The sequence below is a fragment of the Scyliorhinus canicula genome, chromosome 9, assembly GCF_902713615.1.
Source record: "Scyliorhinus canicula chromosome 9, sScyCan1.1, whole genome shotgun sequence".
Classification (NCBI taxonomy): domain Eukaryota; kingdom Metazoa; phylum Chordata; class Chondrichthyes; order Carcharhiniformes; family Scyliorhinidae; genus Scyliorhinus; species Scyliorhinus canicula.
Window position 1 is genome coordinate 127,690,088 of NC_052154.1, and position 14,940 is coordinate 127,705,027.

Here is a 14,940-nt window from a genome sequence, read left to right on the forward strand (position 1 = left end):
CAATTCTTTGCGCTCCAGGACAAACCTGAATTCTCATAAAACGAAGCAAGAAAATAACTTGCATTTATATAGCGCCGTTCACTAGTATAGGACCTCTCACGCTTTCCAGCCTTGGCGTGGATTAGGGCTCGGCTGTTCTCACGTGGATCGCAACGTCTCTTCAAGAGCTCTATTTTTAGCCGGCAAATTCGAATGCGTTCCCTTTAAGAGCTCACAAGCCGGGCACCCAGCGGAAGCGCGCTTTCTAATTGGCCGATTTTGTGCGCTCTGACGTCGGCGCGGGAGTCCGCGCTGGGCGGCGGCCAATGGGAAGCGGCCTCTTTGGTGTCCGCCATTAGCGCGCGGAGGTGACTGAGAGACGGCCGGCCTTGAGCGACGGTTGTGGAGGCGAAGGTACGGGCCGCGGGGTCCGGTCGAGGAGAGAGGGGTCCGGCCGCGGGAAGAGGGGCGGGAGAGAGCCCGGGGCGGGGAGTGATGAGTGGCCGTGTTGCGGGGACGGGCCGGGTGACATGTGGAGGGGTGCTGGGGTTTCGGGCCTCTCACACATACACGCCAGCTGCGTGTTGCGCTGGATTTGAGGCTCTTTAATTCAGCGGCCGCACTGCAGCTTTTACTGTCCGGGTTTATTTTATTCAAGTAAGATTAAACCACTGCTAAATGGAAACCTGCACAGGACTCTGAATCTAGGGGCCCCGCTTATTTTGAAGGCTTATGCCCGGGCTGATCAGTCAGTAGTTCACCGCTTGGAAATTTCAGATTTAAAGTTCTAAAGAAAAATGTAAACTTAACTTATTTAGGATTCAACTAATTTTGTTCAGATTCAATTGTGAATTTATTCAATATATCAAGGGCTAGTGGGCAGCACGAATGTCCAAGATTGGTTTTGTGGTGTAGTTTATTTTGCTTCGTTTTAAAATTGACAATTTAAACAAAAATCACAATATTGATAAATCTAATGAAAGTAAAACCTGCATTTGCTATCAACTATTTCCCCTCCAGTTTGCTGGAGTGACTTTCAATTCTAAGTGGGCTGTTGTAGATAAGTAAAGCACATGGTCCATAACCATGTAACTTCTATTGCATGCACTTTAACAGGAGCATGTAGAAAGCAACTAGGAGTGGAGGAAACCTATCCTACCCCAGAACTGTTGCTGTTGTCTGGTAACTTGGTACTTTTTGGGTCTCACTCTGAAATTGATCCTACAAACAGAAAAAACGACACAATTTATTTTCTGCACTAACAACTTAATCCCTCCTAACCTGTCCCCTTAGTGTAAGGAACGTGTGGACTTGCATGGGATTTTAAAGTTGAAACAAACTACTCTGCCCATGCTAATGTTTATGTTGCACTCAGCCTCTTTCATCTGTTCCCATTTGTAACCATCTATTTCCTTTTCCCTCAAGCTTATCTAGCTTACTCTTAAATACATCTGTACTATTCGCTTCACTCACACCCAGGGTAGTGAATTCCATTTCCTTCCCAGTCTTGGATGAAGATGTTGGTTGGATGAAGAATTTTCTTAATTCCCAATTGGATATCTTGGAGATGCAAGTTAGGCTCTAGTTATACTCTTCCCTACAGGAAGAAACCTTCTCTATATCCTCTCTTATCAAAACCTTTCATAATTTTAAATTACTCCAGTGACCTGTCAGTCTTTTTTCAAGAGTGAAAAGATTCAGCCTGCCAACCCATTCCTGAAATATATACTAATGCATTTCTGGTATTACGCTTGGCAATCTTCTCTGCAACCTCTCCAGTGCCACTATATTTTTTAAATTTGCTTCTTGAAGATTGGGGTCATCTGATCTACTGCTTTCCTCTTCCCTTGATCGGTAAGGCAAACCTCCCTGCAGCGTGCTTCAGTGGCCGATCACTAAACATTTATAGAGTTCTATTTTCTTTATCATCCCTCTTCATGCTATCTGGAAACTTGTATCTATGCAATTCACTTTCTTGCCTGGTCTCCTTTCTCAGCAAGTTGCTAACCAACCATCTTTCCTGCCTGGGCTGCCTCCCACAAGTTAATTGAGATTATCCCTCTCATTGTACATTTCCCTGCTCAGAATCGCTGTTGCAAACCCCTCAAATAAACTTGCCTACAACCCTCTAAACTTGTAAATAACTGTTCCATAGCCAACTTTTAAAAAAGTATTTGTCTTTTGGAATGTCTGTCCATTTTTCTCCCAACTTCCACGTTTAAAACTGTCAAATGAGGGTTCTGTTTCAAGGGCAGCACGGCGACGCAGTGGTTAGTGCTGCTGCCTCACGGCGCCGAGGTCCCAGGTTCGATCCCGGCTCTGGGTCACTGTCTGTGTGGAGTTTGCACATTCATCCGTGTTTGCGTAGGTTTCACCCCCACAACCCAAAAGATGTGCATGGTAGGTGAATTGGGTACTCAATTTTTATTTAAAAAAAGTTAGGGTTCTGTTTCAAGTGAAACATTTTTTTTTTGAAAAACATACAACAGTTAAACTAAGCTTGCCTTCATTTACTATAGTTAATCCTCAATTGCGAAGGAACATAGTTATAATGCACTGAACATAAAATAATCTACATTTAAACTAGTTTAATTAGTTTGTGCGAATTTATAAACACCCCTTTAGACAATCCAATGATATTCTAAAGTTGTTTCAAGTGACACATGGCATTACAATTTATAAAAAGAATTATTGCGGCTTGGAGCCGATGACAACTGAATAATGCAATCTGTTTAAAACTCACTTTTAGAATTATTCACAGGATCTTAAACACATTCAATAGCTTTGAGCTTGAACTAGTGGCCTGTTGGTTGGAGACGTCAGGTATATACTGCAGTGTCCTGTACAATTTCTCAGGCATGCCTAAATTGGCTGATTGTTCTGTTGAGGACAGCCTTCCTAGATCATAGAACAGTACAGCACAGAACAGGCCCTTCGGCCCTCAATGTTGTGCCGAGCCATGATCACCCTACTCAAACCCACGTATCCACCCTATACCCGTAACCCAACAACCCCCCCCTTAACCTTACTTTTTTATTAGGACACTACGGGCAATTTAGCATGGCCAATCCACCTAACCCGCACATCTTTGGACTGTGGGAGGAAACCGGAGCACCCGGAGGAAACCCACGCACACAGGGGGAGGACGTGCAGACTCCACACAGACAGTGACCCAGCCGGGAATCGAACCTGGGACCCTGGAGCTGTGAAGCATTTATGCTAACCACCATGCTACCCTGCTGCCCACTTGCCCACTTGAGTTGAAAGTTGAAACACTTGCCCACTTGATACACAAGATCAACTTCTGGTTCACAGGAAACACTTGTTGCCTATGAAAGCTGACTTTGCACTGAACACGAGAAGTGTTGAGGGTGGGGAGGGAGAATTGGAATCATAATGTCAAAGAACAAAGAAAATTACAGCACAGGAACAGGCCCTTCGGTCCTCCCAGCCTGCGCCGATCCAGATCCTTTATCTAAACCTGTCTCCTATTTTCCAGGGTCTACTTCCCTCTGTTCCCACCCGTTCATATACACGTCTAGATGCCTCTTAAATGATGCTATCGTGCCTGCCTCTACCACCTCCGCTGGTAAAGCGTTCCAGGCACCCACCACCCTCTGCGTAAAAAAACTTTTTACGCACAGCTCCCTTAAACTTTCCCCCTCACTTTGAAATCGTGACCCCATGTAAAAGAAAGTCATATGACTTTCTCAGTGTAATCATTAAAATTTACATTTTTTCCTGAGCACGTTTTGATGGTTGTTTTTCAATGTGGGGAATTAGGTCTGCCACAATCTTGCTCACGTATTATTTGGTCAGTGTGCTGAATGAAAATTTTTTACTTGCCTCTTCTAAAAGCGTAGACTCCAAGTTGAGTTTGATTGCTAGACATCAGTTTATCCCAGTATCTCATCTAAGTGGCCATTCTTAACATGTGAACCTGTTAGAGATGGAATTGGGGAGCATCCCTCCAAGTTCCAATACTCACCTTTGGATCGCAACAACATTTTAAATAGCATCTTTAACAAGGCAGTTTTACAAACAAATATTAATGAATCCACGGAGGCTGAAATTAGGAAGGAAGACCAAAAACTTCTTAAAATGCTGGTGTTTGAGAAGTTTCTAATGGCATCATAGAATCCCTACGGTGCCGAAGGAGGCCATTCGACCTATCAAGGCTGCACTGACTTTCCAAAAAAGCTCCCTACCGAGGTCTTTGTTTACTTGGTCAATTAAAGCAGACAAGCTGTCTTGACAGCAGCGGTGAATGCAGCTCAAGATGTGTGTTGTGAAGCTGGTTTCATCAGTATATGTTGGAAAACTGACAAGACTGCAGACGATCAAGGATAGATTTGTGATAGAATCCAGGGGTATGGGGAGGAGAAGCCATACCAGGCATACGTTGGCTATGTTTAGGTAAGGATATAAATATAAATGGAAGCAGGCACAACAAGCTTGATCACCATACAATAAGGTCATGACTGAACTTTGCTATCACATTTTCCTGTACTACCTTCACATCCCTGGTTTCCTTTGATGCCCAAAAATCAACTGATCTCAGTTTTGGACGTTTTCTCCCTTTTTAGGCAGTCTCTCAGGAGTGAGACTTCCATCAGAGATGCCTGATATATCCACTATATGATTTACAAATTCTGCCACATGCGAAACAGGTGGTGCTAGAGGGTTGAGTAGATGGGTTGTTTTGAGGTTTGTGTGCTCCCTCTAACCGCCTCAACATCTGCACGTTCCCAATGAAGTCTGTTGATTTGTTCAGTGCCTTTCTGAAAGTGTCTTCTCCATTTTAGTCTGTCATATAGGATGGTTTCTTGAGTCAGCAATATGTTTGACCTCATCAGATTTTTAAAAATAAATTTAGTGTATCCAATTAATTTTTTACAATTATGGGGCAATTTAGCATGGCCATTCCACCTACCCTGCACATTTTTGGTTTGTTAGGGCGAAACCCACGCAAACACGGGGAGAATGTGCAAACTCCACACGAACAGTGACCCAGAGCCGGGATCGAACCTGGGACCTCGGCGCCAGGAGGCAACTGTGTTAACCACTTGCACCACCGTGCTGCCCCTCTTCAGATATTCTTTTGGCTATCCTCAAAATATTTCTTGGAAGTCTCCTGCCACGTTCCAAGTAGAGCCGTTGCTTCAAGAATAAAAAGAAAGTGCTTGAAAAACTCGGCATGTCTAGCAGCATCTTTGGAGAGATGAACAGAGCTAACATTTCAAGTTCAATGTGTCACTTCTTTGTTACTTCCGTTACTCCTTTGATGAAATCGTCTCTCATTCTTCTTGCTTTAGAGAGCATCGAAGGCAGCTCTCTTGCCCAATAAACTAACATAATAAATGTTTGCTATACTGTTTCAAGGCAAGCATGTCCCTCCTTAGATATGGAGACCAAAATTGCACACAGTGCTATAGTCCCACAAAAGCAAGAATTCTGTACTGCAATTCCTTTGTGATCCTGCTGTTTTCTGTCCATTGACCAATGCTAAACACATTCTAATACCCCCAATGCCATGAGTCCTATTCCGGTCTTTTAATCTAAAGTGTGGTATCTTATTAAATGTGTTCTGCAATCCAAATATACCCTATATCCAATGGATCCCCTTTTAACTACTCTGCTAGTTACCCCTTCAAAATGAGCTCCAGTAAATTTATCAAATATAATTTCCTTTTCAAAATACTGTGTTGATTCTGCATAATAATTTTGTGATGTTCAAACTGTCCTGACACTATCATATGAATAATCGATTCTAACATTTATCCTACAGCTGATGTTAGGCTAACTGGCCTACAGTTCCCTGTTTTCTCTCTCCTTCCTTGGTATAGGGAGGTTACTTTTGCTACCTTCCAGCAGTTAAGAATTTAAGGAATTCTGGAAGATCAAAACGAAAGGGAGGTAGGTAATGGAATCAGTTAAGTCACAAGGTTCTAGGCAGTGAAGGATGAAATGGAAAATTGCATCCAACATTACTTGATGGTTGAGGAAGACAATAATGGTAAAAACATCACAGTTACAGAGCATGTTATTCAGAACATTGTGCAGAGCATTCTTGAATTCACAAGAACATTGGAACCACACCAAAGGAATTTTAAATGTTTTGGAACAGATGGACATCAAGCCCAGTGATAACACGTTTAATGAACAGAAGAGAAAGGAAGATTGGAGTTGTAGAGGATAGATGGAATGTTTGTGGAAGGGATCATAATCAAGTGGGCTGCCTTGTCTTGGATTGTGTCTAGCATCTTGTGTTGTTGCAGCTGCACTCATCCAGGCAAGTGGAGAATATTCCATTGGAGATGGTACACAGGCTTTGGGGAGTCAGGAAGTGAGTTAGTTGCCACAGGATTCCTAACCTTTGACTTGCTCTGGTAGCCACAGTATTTATATGGCTAGTTCCGTTTCTGGTCAGTGGTAAACCATAAGATGTTGTTTGCGGTGGGGTTTCAGTGATGGTAATGTCATAGGGTGATCGTTAGAAATAAGCAATTTTCATTTCTTGTTGGAGATTATCATTGCCTGGCACTTGTGTGGTGCAAATGCCACTTGTTAGCCCAAGCCTGGATATTGTCCAGATCTTGTTGAATTTGGACATTGACTGGTTCAGTATCTGACAAGTCGTGAATGGTGCTGAACATTGTGCAATCATCAGCAAATACTTCTACCTCTGACCTTCTGATGGAAGGAAGGTCATTGATGAAGCAGCTGAGGAGGATTGGGCCCAGGATAGTACTCTGAGGAGCTTGTGCAGTGATATCCTTGAGCTGAAATGATTGCCCTCCAATCACCTTCCTTCATGCCAGGTATGACTAAACCAGCGGAGGATGTTCGCACTAATTCCGACGTTTTACCAGGGCTCCTTGATGTCATACTCTTATCAAATGCTGTCTTGATACCAAGGGAAGTCACTCTCCCCTCATCTCTGGAGTTCAGCTCTTTTGTCCATGTTTGAACCAAGGCTGGAGCTGAGTGACTCTGGCAGAACCCAAACTGAGCCTCCGTGAGCAAGTTATTGCTGAGTAAGTGCTGCTTGGTAGCACTGTTGATGACCCCTTCCATCATTTTGCTGATAACAGAGAGTCGATAATTGACTGGGTTGAATTTGTCCTGTCCGTGGGAAATTTTCCACATTGCAGGCTAGATGAATGTGCTGTAGCTGTACTGAAACCACTTTGCCAGGGGCGTGACAAGTCCTGGAGTGCAAGCCTTCAGGAATATTGTAAGCATATTGCCAGGGCCCATAGCCTTTCCAGTATCCAGTGCTTTCAGTCGTTTGTTGATATCACGTTGAGTGAATCAAATTGGCTGAAGACTGACTTCTGCGATTCTGGGGACCTCGGGAACAGGCCAAGATGGATCATCTACTTGGCACTTCTGGCTGAAGATTGGTGTGAATGTTTCAGCCTTTCCTTTTGCACAGATGATGGGGATATTTGTGGAACTGCTTCCTTCAGTGAGTTTTTCTAATTGCCACTGCCATTCACAACAGGATGTGGTAGGACTTCAGAGCTTAAATCTGATCCATTGGCTGGGGATTGGCAGAATGGAGGGTTGGCAGAATGGAGGGTATGCTGGTCATGCGGTTACAGATTGTGGCTGAGTACAGTTCTGCTGTTGATGACCCATAGCATGTCATGGATGCCCAGTCTTCAATTGGTAAATCTCTTCGAAGTGATAGTACCACACAACACGATTGAGGTATCCTCTATGTGAAGATGGGACTTTGTCATTACAAGGCTGTACGTTGGTCATTCCTACTGATACTGTCATGGACAGATGCATCTGCAGCTAGTACGTTGCTGAGGATGGGGCCAAGTATGTTTTTTTTCTTCTTGGTTCCCTCACCATCTGTCGCAATCTCAGTCCAGCAGCCATGTAGTTCTTGGGGCTAAAAAGAAACTGGGTGAAGTGGGATCATAGTATTGAACTTGATGCTCAGCAATGATCATAACGAATAGCGGAGCAGGCTCGATGGGTTGAATAGCCTTTTTTTTTCGATGTCCTTTTAGGACTGCTGGGTCTGGTGGTGCTCCTGAGCCACTCATGGTGATGGAGAGTGCAGTAATGTTCACATTGGAAGAGTACTGATTCATCAGCTGAGGGGGGACCTGATAATAAATAGGCGATTTCCTTGTCCATGTTTGATCGGGTGCCATGAGACTTCATGGGGTCCAAAGTTCAGGTTGAAGACTTCCAAGGAACTCCCTCCCAACTGTATACGACTATGTCGCCACCTCTGCTGGGTCTGTCCTGCCGGTGAGAAGACTATTCTAGTATTTTCCAGATCAGCCTAATTACCTACTCTCCCTAAACTTAAGCTTGTATGAAACCCTCCTCTCCAAATCCTGCTCTGCTCAAACCTGGGGCTCTTCCTCAATTAAAATTTGTACCCTTGTGTTCAAATATCTACATGGGCTTTCCTTTCCCAATCTATAACTTACAGCTCTCTGAAACCTACATTACTTTGACCACCTTCTCCACCACTTGTAGTAAATATTAAACTGCATTTCCCTAAATTAGAATTTACAAATGGCCTAACATTATTGTTTTTCAGTTTAGAATATCCTTCTTGTTAAGATTGTTAATGGTGAGAATATCTGTTCTAATGCCCGATAATGTTGCAGTTTTTAATCAACTTTCCTGAAACACAGTTTTAAATTTCTTTCCTCTCTTACCTACCTGGTGCGATTGTTCAGTAAAAAGTTTTAAGTGCCATATTTCAATTTTAATGTTGATTATACAGTTATGGAAATGATTAGCAACCTTCAGTATTTCCTTAGAGCTGTTGGGTATGACCGGTCTAGGGCGATGCTGCTGCTATGCTAGATGCTGCTCGGGAGACAGCTGGTTTTTGGTATGAAACACTGGAGATGTAGTTTGTTTCTTGTATATGCAATGAATGGACTTCTGGATGTTATCATTTTAATCATCTATTACTCATCACCCCTCCGAACCAGAAAGTTCCTTATTTTTTCTTATCTGTCCATGATCCCATCTTGCTCACCCCTTCTATGCTTCGTATCCTCTGTATTTATCTCGTACTTAATTAAAATCTTCATGTATGTGATGAGCTCCATCTACATGTTGTTTGTATGATTATAACCATTAATAAGGGTGCTTATGATTATCCGGTAATGCAACTTTCATTCCTCACTTTAATTATTTTGCTGAATATTGATGTGAGGAAAAGAAATGGAGCAGAAAGGAATCTGAAAAAGATCTATGAAACTTCAAAGTCATGATACACTTAGCGATAGTAGCATGTGGAACTATGCTAGTGAATCTATGGTGTCGTGTATACCCCTGTAAGTCACGAGAATGTACCAACATATAAAACAATATCATATTTTCAGTTAAAACAAATAGAACAGAAATGGGAACTAGGAAACTTTCTTTTGTCAGTTTTTTAGAAGCCATCTTAAAATGAGCCGAAAAAATGTTTCAAACAAAATTAAGACTATCATATAGAGAAAAAATGTCCACAGTCTGGTAGATAGACCAGAAGATTCTGAGGTTATAATGTGAACAAACTGAGGCTCACTTAATCTGCAGAGGAGGAACTTTATTTTTAAATAAACAATTTTATTGAGGTAGTTTTTGGCTTTGTAAACAGTTACAGACATCAACAGAAAGAAAGCAAAAAAGGCAAAAATGTGCAAACATCCATGTACATTCAATACTTCAATCGTAACATACAGAACAAGCCCGCTCCTCTCCCACCAGTACTACCTGCCATTTTATCCCTCCTACTCTACTCTGCCCCCACCCCCCACCCCTGCTGACGCTCACTCTCCCGCAAAGAAGTCAATAAATGGTTGCCACCTCCGGGCGAACCCCTGTACAGATCCCCTCAAGGCGAACTTAATTTTTTCCATACCCAGGAAACTCGACATGTCCGCAAGCCACAACTCAGTCTTCGGGGGCTTTGAGTCCCTCCACGCCAATAGTATTCGTCGCCGGGCTATCAGGGAAGCAAAGGCCAAAATATCGGCCTCTTTCTCCCCCTGGACTCCCGGGTCTTCCGAAACCCCAAAAATTGCCACCCCTGGACCCATCGCCACCTTTTTTTTAGCACCCGGGACATGACTCCCGCAAATCCCTCCCAGTACCCCCTAAGCTTAGGGCATGCCCAAAACATGTGAACGTGGTTCGCTGGTCCTCCCGCGCACCTAGCGCATTTGTCCTCTATCCCAAAGAATTTGCTCATCCGAACCACCGTCATGTGGGCCCGGTGAACGACCTTAAATTGAATCAACCCGAGCCTGGCACATGTCGCAGTCGAATTTACCCTACTCAGGCCTCTGCCCACAACCCGTCCTCCATTTCCCCGCCTAGCTGCTCCTCCCATTTAAGTTTCAGTTCCTCCGTCTGGGACCCTTCCTCCCTCCTGAGCACCTTATAAATATCAGAGACTCTACCCTCCCCTTCTTCCCTCCCCCTAGAGACTATTCTGTCTTAGATCCCCATTGGCAGGAGGCGTGGGAAAGATGGGACCTGTCTGCGAACAAAGTCCCGCAACTGTAGGTACCTAAAATAATTTCCCCATACCAGCCCAAATTTCTCCTCCAAGCTCCTCAAACTCACAAAGCTCCCTTCCAGGAACATATCGCCCACCCTTCCCACCCCCGCCCGCCGCCATGCTCGAAACCCCCCATCCATATTCCTGGGGGGCAAACCGATTTTGTCATACTCCATTTGTACCCTGAAAACCGGCTGAATTCCCCCAGGGTCGCCATGATTCCGTCCATCCCCACCATCGGGTCCGCAACGTACAAGACCAGGTCATCCGCGTAAAATTAAACTCTATACTCCCTGTATCGTTGTCCTGCAGGTAGTTTTGTATACACTTCCTCACCCTCTCACACACCCGTTCGTCTGCCAGCAGTCCCACATCCAACCTCCACTGCGGGCGCTGGAAGCTCTCTTCACTCACCTGTAGCTCGATCCAATGCGGGGCATGGTCGGAAATGGCGATTGCTGAATACTGCGCCCTGTCAAATCCCTACTCGGGATGAAAAAATCGATCTGGGAGTAGACCCTATGGACGTGCGAGAAAAAGGAGAACTCCTTTCCTGTCGACCTTCTAAACCTCCACGGGTCGACCCCTCATCCCCATCTGCTCCATGAGCTCCCTCAGCTCTTTTCCCATTGAAATGAAATGAAAATCGCTTGTCGTCACAAGTAGGCGTCAATAAAGTTACTGTGAAACGCCCCTAGTCGCCACATTCCGGCACCTGTTCGGAGAGGCTGGTACGGGAATTGAACCGTGCTGCTGGCCTGCCTTGGTCTGCTTTAAAAGCCAGCGATTTAGCCCAGTGTGCTAACCCAGCCCCTGCTAACACATTTGCCCATTTTTGAGCACAACCGGTCCAGGCCTGGGTCAATAACTGTATTGATGTCCCTGCCCATAACCAGCTTGTGGGAATCCAGGTCAGGTATCTTCCCCAGCACCCTCTTTATGAAATCCACATCATTCCGGTTTGGCGCATATATGTTGACCAGGACCACCTTCCTCCCAGCTTACCGCTAACCATAACGTAGTGACCTTCCCCGTCCGAAACAATACTCCCCACCTCAAATGCTCCCCACCCGCTTGTTCACCAGAATCGCAAGCCCTCTTGGTCTTGGTATCTAGCCCTGAGTGGAATACCTGACTAACCCAGCTCTTCCTCAACCTAATCTGGTTCTCCGCTACCTTAAGGTGCGCCTCCTGCAACATTATCACGTCCGCCTTTAGAGCCCTAAGATGCGCAAACACCTTTGCCCTCTTCACCGGCCCATTCAGCCCTCTAACGTTCCGTGACCAGCCTAGTTGGGGGGCACACCCCCCCCCCCCCCCCCCCCCCAACCTTTGCTGGTCAGCCATACCCTTTCCTGTGCCTGCCCCCTGCCCTGAGCCTCTGTAGCCCCGCCTCCTGCTAGTGCCCATCCCCGACCTCTTCTCCACTTCTAAAATCAAATCCCATCTCGTCAGCCAAACAACCCTCCCCAGCAACAAAACTCTGTAACCTAACCCCATCCCTAATCTGATTGTATACACATCCCCCACTGTGCTTCCGCAGACTAGCTCACCCTGCTATCCTGGTGTCCCACGACTCTTGACGCCAGCATATATCCCAACTATTGTTGCCTACCTGCCCTACCCCGCCCATCGAAACCATCAACCCAGCCCCGACAACTGCCCACTTAAAGAAACAGATGCCAACCTAAGTCAGTATAAAGAAAAACAAAGCCAAACTCTCTCGCCATAATACAGATCAAAGTAATACTACTCAAAATAATACAAAGTCAAAAATTGGCAGGCAGTAACTAGTGGGGTGCCACAGGGATCGATGCTGGGACACCAGCTATTCACAATATTTGATATTGGATGAATTGGTGGTCATCTTCTGGGATTCTATAGACTTTGGAACAATCCTTACAGATTGGAGGGTAACTAATGTCACTCCAACATTTAAAAAGGGAGGTTAAGAGAAAACCGGGAATTATAGACCAGGAGCCTAACATGGGAAAAATTCTTGAATCCATTATCAAGAACTTTATAGCGGAACATTTAGAAAGCAGTGGCAGGATCAGTCAGAGTCAGCATGGATTTATGAAGGGGAAATCTTGCTTGACAAATCAGTTGGAATTCTTTCTAACTAGTACAGTTGACATGAAGAGCCAGTCGATTTTGCTTCATTTGGATTTTCAGAAGGAGTTTGACAAAGTCCCGCATAAGAGATTATTGTGCAAAATTAAAGCGCAGCCTCCTCTCATCTTCTATTTATCTATGGTATTGAACAGCCCAAATTTCTTAGTTTGGGACAAATAACTTTTTTTGTTTCTTTATTCGTTCATGGGATGAAGGCGTCGCAGGCTGGGCCAGCATTTGTTACCCATCCCGAAGGGCATTTAAGAGTCAATGACATTGCTGTGGGTCTGGAGTCGCATGTAGGCCAGAGCAAGTAAGGATGACAGATTTCCTTCCCTAAAAGGGCATTAGTAAACCAGATGGTTTCATGGTCGTCATTGGACTTTTAAAATTCGAGATTCTGCCATGGCGGGTTTTGAACACGTCCCCAGAGTATTACCTTTGGTCTCTGGATTTCTAGTCCATTGACAGTCCCACTGTGCCATTGCCTCCCCACTTGTAAGAAGCTTGGCATGCATTTACTTTCAAAATGTAGGCACAAGAAATGTTTCATTTGGGATAGAAATAATATATGGTAGATCTGAAATGAGTAGTAATATATTATTGAGAAGTGCAGGTAGAGAGAAACTAGGGTTAAAAAAATAAGATGGCAGAGAAGTGAATTAGTCTGTTAATTTTGTGGTTGAAAACGTAGCACTGGGACTGTGGCGCTGAGGACCCGGGTTCAAATCCCGGCCCAGGGTCACTGTCCGTGTGGAGTTTGCACATTCTCCCCATATCTGCGTGGGTTTCACCCCCACAACCCAAATATGTGCAGGTTAGGTGGATTGGCCACGCTAAATTGCCCCTTAATTCGAAAAAAAAATAATTGGGTACTCTAAATTTAAAAACAAAAATTGTGTTGAATGTTCACAAATTTAATATTGAAGGTGTCTCCTTAAATATAAATTCTTACAGAATGGCGAACATGGAATATTTGGTAACTGTTCACGTTCCTGAGTATTTCAAAAAGTGTATTGAAATGGATAGGAAACTGGTTGGCAGACAGGAAACAAAGTAGAAATTAACGTGTCTTTTTCAAATTGGCAGGCAGTGATTAGTGGAGTACCATGCAGATCGGTGCTAGGACCCCAGCTATTCACAATATAAATGATTTTAGATGAGGGAACAAAATGTAATATCTCCAAATTTGCAGATAACACCAAGTTGGTTGGGAGAGTGAGCTGTGAGGAGAATGCAGAGATCTTTCAGTGTTGGACAAGTTGAGTGAGTGGGCAAATGAATGGCAGATGCAGTATAATTTGGAGAAATGAGAGATATCCCATTGGTAGCAAAAACGAGAAAGCAGACTATTATCTGAATGGCCATAAATTAGGAGAGGGGAATGTGCATCGAGACCTGGGTGCCCTCGTACACCAGACACTGAAATAAGCATGCAGGTGGTAAAGAAGACAAATAGTATGTTGGCCTTCATAGCGAGTGCAGGAGCAAGGATGTCTTGCTGCAATAATAAAGGGCTTTGGTGAGGCCACGCCCTGGAATATTGTGTGCAGTTTTGGTCGTCTCATCTGAGGGAGGATGTTCTTGCTCTAGAGGGTATACAGAGAAGGTTTACCATACTGATTGCTGGGATGGTAGGACTGGCATGAGGAGAGATTGATTCGGTTAGGATTGTAGTCACTGCAGTTCAGAAGAATGAGGGGGAATCTCGTAGAAACCTATAAAAATTCTAACCAGACTAGAGAGGGAAGATGCAGGAAGGATGTTCCTGATGACGGGTGTTTCCAGAACCGTGGTCACAGTCTGAGGATACAGAGTAGGCCATTTAGGACCTGGATGAGAAATCTTTTCACCCAGAGAATGGCCAGCCTGTGGAATTTGTTACCACAGTCTCTGTTCCAATTTACCATTGTACCTATGTTCGGGGGGGGTTGTACTTTGTAACAATTTATTCCAGAGTAATGCAACCTACATCAAGAAGTACCTCCCTGTTCTCGTGGTTCATTTTGTGATTGTTTGCAGAAGTCAATGTGATATTTGCACTCTGAGCTGCTCTTAAATTTGTTAATAATGAGAACAAGATTCTAGATTTCAATCTATTTATTCCGAAATTTGGGTTTCCAATTGCACTTGACATCTAAGACGCATCTATTGAAGCCAGCAAAAATGTTGCTTTACTCTAAATATTATACTCTGCATATAGTGAAATAGATTTAACCCTCTTGGCTATTATTTAAGTCTTATAATTCATTGCCATCCATAGTAACTTCGCAGGATGCTGTTCTGATCTTTGTGATGCTTAACTTATT

The 14,940-nt window shown here is 44.2% G+C and overlaps 1 protein-coding gene across 6 annotated transcripts in view; it reads left to right on the forward strand.

Moving 5' to 3' along the window:
- Positions 1-225: 225 nt before the first annotated feature.
- nap1l4b (nucleosome assembly protein 1-like 4b) overlaps positions 226-14,940 on the forward strand; it is a 128,808-nt gene continuing 114,093 nt past the window's right edge. For 5 of the 6 annotated variants that reach the window (XM_038807525.1, XM_038807528.1, XM_038807531.1 and 2 more), the window contains exon 1: positions 226-393. The gene's annotated coding sequence lies outside the window, so the exon portion shown is untranslated. Of the gene's footprint in view, positions 394-5,767; positions 5,896-14,940 lie in introns of all 6 variants that reach the window. The other variant, XM_038807526.1, reaches the window with a different exon arrangement.